This window comes from Salvelinus alpinus, chromosome 27 (genome assembly GCF_045679555.1).
Source record: "Salvelinus alpinus chromosome 27, SLU_Salpinus.1, whole genome shotgun sequence".
NCBI classification, from domain to species: domain Eukaryota; kingdom Metazoa; phylum Chordata; class Actinopteri; order Salmoniformes; family Salmonidae; genus Salvelinus; species Salvelinus alpinus.
Window position 1 is genome coordinate 32,504,129 of NC_092112.1, and position 11,989 is coordinate 32,516,117.

Here is an 11,989-nt window from a genome sequence, read left to right on the forward strand (position 1 = left end):
GATGTAAACATTTCGAAGGATACAGATATCTGGATACAGAAAACCTCTTCTTCATACAGCTAGGCTGCCTTTGACAGCTGACACAGAGCAGTACCTTGCTAGCTGCTTTGCCTTTGCTCCAAATATCAGCACCACAAGTTTGCACTGATAACCAAGGCTGTTCAGGCGTGGCACGAGGGGCTGGAATTTCAAGCAACTTGGCAGCAAAGGTCTTCTCCATGTAGTGGTCAAAAGAGCAACCCACTTCCTAAATGCAGCTGCGAAGTCAAAATTGACTATATCATAAACGTTAATGAAAAAATATATACTTATTGGTCTTAATTTAAAGTTATGGTAAGGTATTAGGGTTAGCAGTGTGGTTAAGGTTAGGTTTGATGACTTTGAGGCTGTGCCAGCTAGTGACCGCTCTGCAGAGCTGCCTCCAGTACACGAGTTATCTCAATAAATGCTAACCTGGTTCCAAATTCGGCCTACTCCCACAACATCAAAATCTGGCATATTTGGTATACAAGAAAACATATCATCAACATCAAACCAGCCTCCTCTGACAAGAGAATGCTTGTGAATGTGCACTGATGGAGGGACTGCCTGTCTCACCTCAGTAGCTATCATGAAGACCAGGCGGTCATGTCTAGCTATGTACAGGTCCTTGTATGAGCAGCCTGTCTCAACTCAGTAGCTATCAGGAAGACCAGGCGGTCATGTCTAGCTATGTACAGGTCCTTGTATGAGTGGCCTGTCTCACCTCAGTAGCTATCATGAAGACCAGGCGGTCATGTCTAGCTATGTACAGGTCCTTGTATGAGCGGCCTGTCTCACCAGTAGCTATCATGAAGACCAGGCGGTCATGTCTAGCTATGTACAGGTCCTTGTATAAATGGCAATCATTAACAACATGTGTGCGCGCGTGTACATACACACACACATACACACGCCCACATAACTTGACCCCACACCTCTGGCTATGCTCAGTGAAGCAGGGGTTATCACATGTAAATTATTTAAGTGGTCAGGAATAGGCCTGTTTTAAAGAGAGCATGTTGGGAATGTCTTAATCTCAACCTACAGCGGCCCCCCGGCCCCCCAGTCACCTAATCCCTCAGAAATGTCTGCTGCTCCTGGACACTGTGTCTCTGTGTCGGCTCTACTACCAGTAATTAGCCATGGATAATTAGCCTTTGCCACTGACTGCCCCAATGCCTTGAGCCAATACAATACCACAACTTTCACATACCCACAGTAAATTAGGGTAGCCTCTAGACCAGCACAGGGAGTTAATACAACAATAAAATGACACATAGCTAATTAGTCTACTGGTAGCCTTTGGTATATCTCCATCTCGCCACCAGTAATTGCCCTTGGGGGATTAGCATGGTTGCTAGCCCATCCGATTAGACCAATGCAACTGACATTGCAGGCCATTTCAGATAGATGTAAACACAGCTATGACCACAACACCCTCTGGTATATATAGTTGTATGTGGGTGAAGTGTTGTCCTGTCAGTGCCATGTGAGGGGGGCACTGACAGGACAACACTTCACCCACATACAACTATATCAGATATATGTCAAGCTCTCTGAGGGAAAAGTCACGGATGACGCTGTCCAATGTGCTGCTCTGCCAAATGTTCTAGTCAAAGTTTGTTGTGGTCATTTTGAAATGATCTCTAAATTCAATTGAAGTACTGTAAAATGAGATCAGAGGACTGAGTCACAGATACATATTGCACCAATTTCAAGAAGATTTAGGAAGAGCAAGACAGACAGAGAGAGAGAGTCTTGTTTTTATGTTTTGACGGAGGCATGGAAGGGAAGGGGGCATCAACTTTGCCCTGGTTTGATTGCTCACTGGTTCATCTTTTGTCCAAGTACTGTCAGTTCAGTATGTCATCATCAGTCCTGCCATAGCGACATTACACGATACAACTCAATGCAATCAATGATCATGACACAACATCAGTGTGTTTATGGTTGATACTTTTCATAAACCTCAACGACCAAATATGTTTGACGATAATGAAGAGTTCATGATATCACTGTGACTGTGTCACTTACTATAAGCACTTCACTACACTCGCAGCAACATCTGCTAACCATGTGTATGTGACCAATAAAATTTGATTTGGTTTGAGAATGATTCCCAATCATTCCCATGATTCCCCTGGGGTGGCAGGGTAGCCTAGTGGTTAGAGCGTTGGGCTAGTAACCGAAAGGTTGCAAGTTTGAATCCATGAGCTGACAAGGTACAAATCTGTCGTTCTGCCCCTGAACAAGGCAGTTAACCCACTGTTCCTAGGCCGTCATTAAAAATAAGATTTTTTTCTTAACTGACTTGCCTAGTTAAATAAATAAAATTCAAAATCCAATTTTTTCTAACACCTAAACCTAACCCTTAAACTAACCCTAACCTTAAACCCTAACCCTAACTCCTGATTGGAATCCTAACCCCTAAGCCTAAAATGAAACAATTTCTTGCATTTTTCCGCATTTTCCTTGTTTTACTATCCTTGGACTTATGGTCCCCACAAGGATACCCCCCCCCCCCCCCCCCAAATACAAAAAAAACACACGCACAGTTGGTGGCAATTCCCTTTTGGACTTTAGGATTATGAGGGTCAGGTTTATGAAAGCAAACTGTTATCCTCCATTAGGGCGGTTCAACATTTGCCAACATTACCCAGAATGATCATCAAGAGTCTTTTCTGTCTCTGCTTTATGTGCAAATCAGTTTGCCAATCATGCTCTACTGTACATTATACACCCTAATCCTTTATTGTTGAGTCCGTCTTTGATGTGTAGCCAACCTAATCTCTTGTGGAAAGATTCTGCACCAAGACAATCTGTCTGGACTGAATGGGATGTGTAGGATAAGAGCAGCAGTAGTTCCGATGTTTTTTTGTTTTTGTCACTGGTTATTTGGACAAATCACAATTTCGCAGGTGTTAGCATCTTTCAAATTTCGGAAAGAGGAGGAGACATTCGGCTCGTAACTTGCGAAGAGAGAGGATTCCGCTTCTCGTTACGATTCTGCTCCTCATTCTAGCATTTATTGATCTTAACACGTATGAACCCAGAACTTAATCGAGCAGCTGACCAATTATGTGAGACTTTAGTTTTGGGTTAGCCATAGAGAATGATAGAGGCCTCTAGTGGCCAAAAGGCCGTATTAGCATGGGCAGCGCCATTGAGGGCTTCCACCATTTTAAATGTAGTCAACTGGGTGGGACTTCCAACTTCATTGACTGACCCCTCCTGATGACCCTGTTGGCATCATGTCCAACCAGGTCATCAGGAGAGCTCAGCCAATTGTGAAGAAGAAATTTATTTAACTTGACAAGTCAGTTAAGAAAAAAATCTTATTTTCAATGACAGCTTAGAGAGCAATGACAGCTAGTGAGTTAACTGCCTTGGGGGGCAGAACAACAGATTTTTACCATGTCAGCTCAGGGATTTGATATTGTAACCTTTACGGTTTCTATCTATCTATCTATCTATCTATCTATCTATCTATCTATCTATCTATCTATCTATCTATCTATCTATCTATCTATCTATCTATCTATCTATCTATCTATCTTTATGGGGTTAACCAAGATTATGGCCAACCCAACTTCCCTGCTAGTTTTCAGAACAATCTGTGGCTGATTTGCAGTTACATTTCCACTGTAAAGTTTGACTTTATGGGGATCCATAACAAGGCTAGACCTGTTTGCTTCATTCCCCAAAACACAACATAGTCCCACCACCCTCATCTCCCCTCTTATATCCTCTTCCTTCTCCTTTCCCTCCTCTCCATTCTCCCCTCTCATTTCTCCCCTCTCCCTGTCTTCTCCCCTCTTCCTCTCTCTTCTCCTCTCTGCTTGTAGCTAGGTCTATACACTACCAATAGCAGGCCCAAAGTCTTTAGTGCTGGTAGTTGGTATGAGAGAATGAGCGCAAGGTAGAGCTTTTTAAAATGCTCTTTTGTTGTGGTGACCCACTCTGTCATATGGTAATAGCTCATTCCTGAGCAGTTCGACTAAATAAGAAGTGAAGTCTGACACACACACACACACACAGACACACACACACACACACATACTAACACGCACACGCAGTGGTAATGAGAGTAAGCTGGGCTAACTCTACCCATGTGAGTGGGTGAGTGGGTGGAGCCAGGTCACCATAAACCTCCAGCTCACCAAACTGGCCAAGAGACCAAACATGAGAGGGGATCTAAGCTGCTATAGCCATGGCCAAACAAGACCCATATTTATTTCATCCTTCAACATCCTTTCATCTCTTTCAGCACCCTCCTCTCCAACTGTTCCTCTGTCCCACTCACCATCTCTCACTACATTATGACTCAGTAAGGTTCTCTTTCAGAGTCAGGGAATGTCAGAGAATTGTGGGTAAATATAGGTCAGATGACTTAGAAGTGTAATTGAGATAGTGTACGTGAGTGGGAGCACATATTAGTTTACACACACACACACACACACACACAGACACAGACACATACACATACACACACACCTGGGTTAGATGAAGGGAGTGGTCAGAGTAATGTCACTTTCCAATAAAATCAGCAGGACAAGTGATTTACCTGACTAGACGCACGTCTTCTGGACTACTGCACAGGGTGTCGACCAAATGAGCAATGAAGGAGCTCATTTACAGAATAAACCTCTCGCACTTTCTCCTCATCTATCTATCCATCCCCACCACGTCCTCCATGCTCTGCATGGTCCCGGTGTATTTTTGTCATCTAAAAGAATCAGTGTCTCTAAAGATGAATGAGATGCAGGTGAAAACAAAATACAGCAGAATTACAGCCCTCTGCAAATGGAGTTGTGCACTCCTCCTGCCTTAAGGGTTCATTTGCATTGGTTTCATACTAAAAGCCAACAACCTATTGTATAATGACCTCCTAGAACAAAGCAGCACGTCTCAGCATGAAGATTGAGTTCCATTATTGTCCAACTGAAGGAATGTGCCTCCAGTCTTCTTCCTTTCCTGAGAGAGCTGCTGTCAGATAAATCTGTTTTCTCTGATTAATCACGTAGTGAAATGATTGCGAGACCATTCTAAAGGAGTGTTATCCAGGGGACGTATTAGAACTTTTAGAGAAATTCAGGAGAAAGACAGACAGAAAGACAGACAGAAAGACAGAAAAAACAAGACAGATCACACCGGTGCGTCAATCTAAGTAACATCACTTCTAATGAAGTCTCAAGGTTTTGCTCGCCTAAGGTAGAGTATCTCATGATAAGTAGTAGACCACACTATCTACCTAGAGACTTTTCATCTGTATTTTTTTAAGCTGTCTACATACCACCAGAGACTGATGCTGGCACTAACACTGCACTGAATGAGGTGTATTCTGCCATAAGCAAACAGGAAAACGCTCAACCAGAGGCGGCGCTCCTAGTAGCCGGGGACTTAAATGCAGGGAAACTTAAATCCGTCTTACCAAATTTCTATCAGCGTGTTAAATGTGCAACAAGAGGGGGAAAAAACTCTGGACCACCTTTACTCCACACACAGAGACGCATACAAAGCTCTCCCTCGCCCTCCAAATCTGACCATAATTCTATACCCCTGAGTCCTGCTTCAAGCAAAAATGAAAGCAGGAAGAACCAGTGACTCAATCAATAAAAAAAGTGGTCAGATGAAGCAGATGCTAAGCTACAGGACTGTTTTGCTAGCACAGACTGGAATATGTTCAGGGATTCCTCCGATGGCACTGAGGAGTACACCACATCCCCACATCAGCCGAGAGCTGCTTCAATGACGTCATCCCCACAGTGGCCGTACGTACATACCCCAACCAGAAGCCATGGATTACAGGCAACATCTGCACTGAGCTAAAGGCTAGAGATGCTGCTTTCAAGGAGCGTGACTCTAACCCTGAAGCTTATATCAAATCCCAGTATGCCTTCCGACGAACCATTAAACAGGCAAAGCGTCAATACAGGACTAAGATTGAATCGTACCACACCGGCTCCGACGCTTGTTGGATGTGGCAGGGCTTGCAAACCATTACAGACTATAAAGAGAAACACAGCCGAGAGCTGCCCAGTGATACGAGCCTACCAGACGAGCTAAACTACTTCTAAGCTTGCTTCGAGGCAAATAACACTGAAATATGCATGAGAGCACCAGCTGTACCGGAAGACTGTGTGATCACGCTCTCCACAGCCGATGTGAGTAAGACCTTTAAACAAGTCAACATTCACAAGCCGCAGGGCCAGACGGATTACCAGGACGTGTACTGCGAGCACGCGCTGACCAACTGGCAAGTGTCTTCAATGACATTTTCAACCTCTCCCTGTCCGAGACTGTAATACTAACATGTTTAAAGCAGACCACCATAGTCCTTGTGCCCAAGAACACAAAGGCAACCTGCATAAATGACTACAGACCCGTAGCACTCACGTCCGTAGCCATGAAGTGCTTTGAAAGGTTGGTAATGGCTCACATCAACACCATTATCCCAGAAACCCTAGACCCACTCCAATTTGCATACCGCCCAAACAGATCCACAGATGATGCAATCTCTATTGCAGTGCACACTGCTCTTTGCCACCTGGACAAAAGGAACACTTATGTGAGAATGCTATTCATTGACTCCAGCTCAGCGTTCAACACCATAGTACCCTCAAAGCTCATCACTAAGCTAAGGATCCTGGGACTAAACACCTCCCTCTGCAACTGGATCCTGGACTTCCTGACGGGCCGCCCCAGGTGGTGAGGGTAGGTACCAACACATCTGCCATGCTGATCCTCAACATGAGAGCTCCACAGGGGTGCGTGCTCAGTCCCCTCCTGTACTCCCAGTTCACCCACGACTGTATGGCCAGGCACGACTCCAACACCATCATTACATTTACAAACGACACAACAGTGGTAGGCCTGATCACAGACAACGACGAGACAGCCTATAGGGAGGAGGTCAGAGACCTGGCCGTGTGGAGCCAGAATAACAATCTATCCCTCAACGTAGCCAAGACTAAGGAGATGATTGTGGACTACAGGAAAAGGAGGACTGAGCACGCCCCCATTCTCATCGACGGGGCTGTAGTGGAGCAGGTTGAGAGCTTCAAGTTCCTCGGTGTCCACATTAACAACAAACTAACATGGTCCAAACACACCAAGACAGTCGAGAAGAGGGCACGACAAAGCCTATTCCCCCTCAGGAAACTAAAAAGATTTGGCATGGGTCCTGAGATCCTCAAAAGGTTCTACAGCTGCAACATCGAGAGCATCCTGACTGGTTGCATCACTGCCTGGTATGGCAATTGCTCGGCCTCTGACCGCAAGGCACTACAGAGGGTAGTGCGTACGGCCCAGTACATCACTGGGGCTAAGCTGCCTGCCATCCAGGACCTCTACACCAGGCGGTGTCAGAGGAAGGCCCTAAAAATTGTCAAAGACCTCAGCCACCCCAGTCATAGACTGTTCTCTCTACTACCGCATGGCAAGCGGTACCGGAGTGCCAAGTCTAGGACAAAAAGGCTTCTCAACAGTTTTTACCCCCAAGCCATAAGACTCCTGAACAGGTAATCAAATGGCTACCCAGACTATTTGCATTGTGTGCCCCCCCCCAACCCTCTTTTTTGCTGCTGCTACTCTCTGTTTATCATATATGCATAGTCACTTTAACTATACATTCATGTACATACTACCTCAATTGGGCTGACCAACCAGTGCTTCCGCACATTGCCTAACCGGGCTATCTGCAATGTGTCCCGCCACCCGCCACCCACCACCCACCAACCCCTCTTTTACGCTATTGCTACTCTCTGTTCATCATTTATGCATAGTCCCTTTAACCATATCTACATGCACATACTACCTCAATCAGCCTGACTAACCGGTGTCTGTATGTAGCCTCGCTACTTTTATAGCCTCGCTACTGTATATAGCCTGTCTTTTAACTGTTGTTTTATTTCTTTACTTACCTATTGTTCACCTAACACCTTTTTTGCACTATTGGTTAGAGCCTGTAAGTAAGCATTTCACTGTAAGATCTACACCTGTTGTATTCGGCGCACGTGACAAATAAACTTTGATTTGATCTCTATTGCACTCCACACTGCCCTTTCCCACCTGGGCAAAAGGAACACCTATGTGAAAATGCTATTCATTGACTACAGCTCAGTGATCATCACCATAGTGCCCTCAAAGTTCATCAATAATCTAAGGATCCTGGGACTAAACACCTCCCTCTGCAACTGTATCCTGGATTTCCTGACGGGCCGCCCCCTGGTGGTAAGGGTAGGTAACAACACATCCGCCATGCTTATCCTCAACACAGGGGCCCCTCAGGGGTGCGTGCTCAGTCCCCTCTTGTACTCCCTGTTCACTCATGACTGCATGGCCATGGATATCACCATCATTAAGTTTGCTGATGACACAACAGTGATCAACGACAACGACGAGACAGCCTATAGGGAGGCTGTCAGAGACCTGGCCGTGTGGTGCCAGGACAACAACCTCTCCCTCAAAATGATCAAGACAAAGGAGATGATTGTGGACTACAGGAAAAGGAAGACCGAGCACACCCCCATTCTCATCAACGGGGCTGTAGTGGAGCAGGTTGGGAGCTTCAAGTTCCTCGGTGTCCACATCAACAAGAAACTAACATGGTCCAAGCACACCAAGACAGTCGTGAAGAGGGCACGACAAAGCCTATTCCCCCTCAGGAGACTGAAAAGATTTGGCATGGGTCATCAGATCCTCAAAAGGTTCTACAGCTGCACCATCGAGAGCACCCTGACTTGGTGCATCACTGCCTGGTATGGCAACTGCTCGGCCTCCGACCACAAGGCACTACAGAGGGTAGTGCGTACGGCACAGTACATCACTGGGGCCAAGCTACCTGCCATCCAGGACCTCTATTTGGTTTTTATTTGAGAGAGAAAAATCCACCGCATCCGCTGAAGTCACACTTCAGAACTAAGTTTGTCAGACCATGAGACATCCCGAAAATCGGTTTTCTCACTAAAACATCTTTAGCTTCCAAAAAGGTTGACATACAAACTATTATAATCCCCACAAGCGCCAGGGGACTCTCAGAAGGTAACCGGTACTGGTAAAAAAAAAAAATTAATGGAAGTATAAATGTAGTTTTGTGCCCACCCCAAAAAAGGTTTAAATATGTGTAAAAATTATAATATATACAGTGGGGCAAAAAAGTATTTAGTCAGCCACCAATTGTGCAAGTTCTCCCACTTAAAAAGATGAGAGAGGCCTGTAATTTTCATCATAGGTACACTTCAACTATGACAGACAAAATGAGATTTTTTTCTTCCAGAAAATCACATTGTAGGATTTTTTATGAATTTATTTGCAAATTATGGTGGAAAATAAGTATTTGGTCAATAACAAAAGTTTATCTCAATACTTTGTTATAAAACCCTTTGTTGGCAATGACAGAAGTCAAACGTTTTCTGTAAGTCTTCACAAGGTTTTCACACACTGTTGCTGATATTTGGCCCATTCCTCCATGCAGTAATAAGTTCATTAGAGTTACCTGCCTCAGAAATTGCAGCCCAAATAGATGCTTCAGAGTTCAAGTAACAGACACATCTCAACATCAACTGTTCAGAGGAGACTGTGTGACACAGGCCTTTATGGTTGAATTGCTGCAAAGAAACCACTACTAAAGTACACCAATAAGAAGAAGAGACTTGCTTTGCCCAAGAAACACGAGCAATGGACATTAGACCGGTGGAAATCTGGCCTTTAGTTTGATGAGTCCAAATTTGAGATTTTTGATTCCAACCGCCGTGTCTTTGTGAGACGCAGAGTATGTGAACGGATGATCTCCGCATGTGTGGTTCCTACCGTGAAGCATGGAGGAGGAAGTGTGATAGTCTGGGGGTGCTTTGCTGGTGACACTGTCGGTGATTTATTTATATTTCAAGAAACACTTAACCAGCATGGCTACCTCAGCATTCTGCAGTGATACGCCATCCCATCTGGTTTGCGTTTATTGGGACTGATGGAAAAGCATTCCACATGAAGCTGATTGAGAGAATGCCAAGAGTGTGCAAAGCTGTCATCAAGGCAAAGGGTGGCTACTTTGAACAATCTAAAATCTAAAATACATTTGGATTTGTTTAACACTTTTTTGGTTGCTATATGATTCCATATGTGTTATTTCATCGTTTTGATGTCTTCACTATGATTCTACAATGTAGAAAATAGTCAAACAAAACAACAACAAAAAACTTGAATGAGTAGATGTGTCCAGACTTTTGACTGGTACTGCATATTTTCTGAGCTTTTTTATATCTTTTAGACTCCAAAACCTTGTTTCCTATAATAAATTTTTTGACTGTATTCTTTTCCATTAATGAATGTGTTACTCAATGCATTTCTCTGGGCTATAGTAGTAAAGGCCAAATTCAATATTATATTTTTTTGACCGAAAGGGGTCCTAAAATTTAAAATCAAATAGCAAAATTGACCATCTTAAAACAATTCCATATGTTAGCTTAGAACCTCCCCCCCAACGGGTTAGACTTTAAATAAATAATATGTCATTCTGCTCCCTGTGTGGTTTGCCATAAAATATTGATCTAGATTACAACAGATAAATTAATGGAGAGACAAAGAGACAAGCAGGGTACAAGGAGAGTTCCCCAGAATGATTAATCAATAAACATTGGAAAAGTAAGTCTGTGGGAAAAGTCTGTCTTTCTGAAGAGTTACTAAATGCGGGCAACCAGACCTGTATATACAGTAGTAACATAACCACGGCTGGAGTTCTTGACTAAAACACAATACTTCACAAACAACAAAAACGCTTAGTCATTCTGGAATTCCCATTATATTTTCCCTCCATTAAGCGAGAGAGAGGAACCAGAATGAGAACAGTGTTGGATCACACATTAAACTGTCCCTTTATAAAAACAATCAAATCTGTCACAGACTCGCCATTGCAAAACTAACAGAGTAAAGTCCAGCAGGTCAGCTAGCTAGCTTGTGTTGGGCTATATTTACATAGCTAGCGGGGAGAGAAATGGATGGCTAGGTCACTCACCTCCCCTGGATACAAGAGTAAATCACAGATTAAATAGTTTATGGCATTCTTAAGGCTGTTTAGCCGTGTGAGGGCCCCTGGGATTAAATGGGTTTATGGTATATTTCATGAGTAGAATAAATCGTTGTGGTATAGAAGTGTTTTCACACAACTGCATTAGCGCTCTGCGCTAACGGGTAATCCGGCGGGAAATGGCTACCTCTGGGACTAAGAGGGCACCTGTTTCAAAACAAACATGGCCAAACACCCAACAAACTCCCTGTAATCCACATTTACAGGGAGATTAGGATTTTCTGCTCTGCTCCCCAGTGGCCTCATTTATAACCGTTGCGTAAATTTCAGACAACATTTTTGCACACGCAACTTTTTGAAAAGTCTGCACACGTATATTGAAATGTATAAACTTGGGGCACGCCATACATAGCATATTTCCCGTTACATGCTGACCAAAACGACTCAGCGCGTGCGTCTGCTATCTGTGCATGTTGATTTTGCCTTTCCTCACCAGACCTAGTCATGACACGCAGGTTGAAATACCAAAACCAACTGTGAACCAACTATATTAATTTGGGGACAGGTTAAAACACACATGAAGCATGTATGGACATTTTGCTAGCTTGCTGTTGCTAGCTAATTTGTCCTAGGAAATAAACTTTGGGTTGTTATTTTTCCTGAAATGCACATGGTCCTTTTTTTCCTGGATCTTTGTAGAATTTTTACCCATTTTGAGTCACACAAAATCGACAATTAAAATAAATCGACAATTAATCCACAGATAAAAGGGGAAACCTAGAACAGTTTTAGGTTAGTTTTCTTTGATTATTATCTCCTCGTTCATACTTCTTCTTCTTCTGTGGATTTTATATGGCGGTTGGCAACCAACTTTAAGGTGGATTACCGTCACTAACTGTACTGGAGCGTGGACCTTGTTCATCTTTCAACCACCCATGTGGGTTA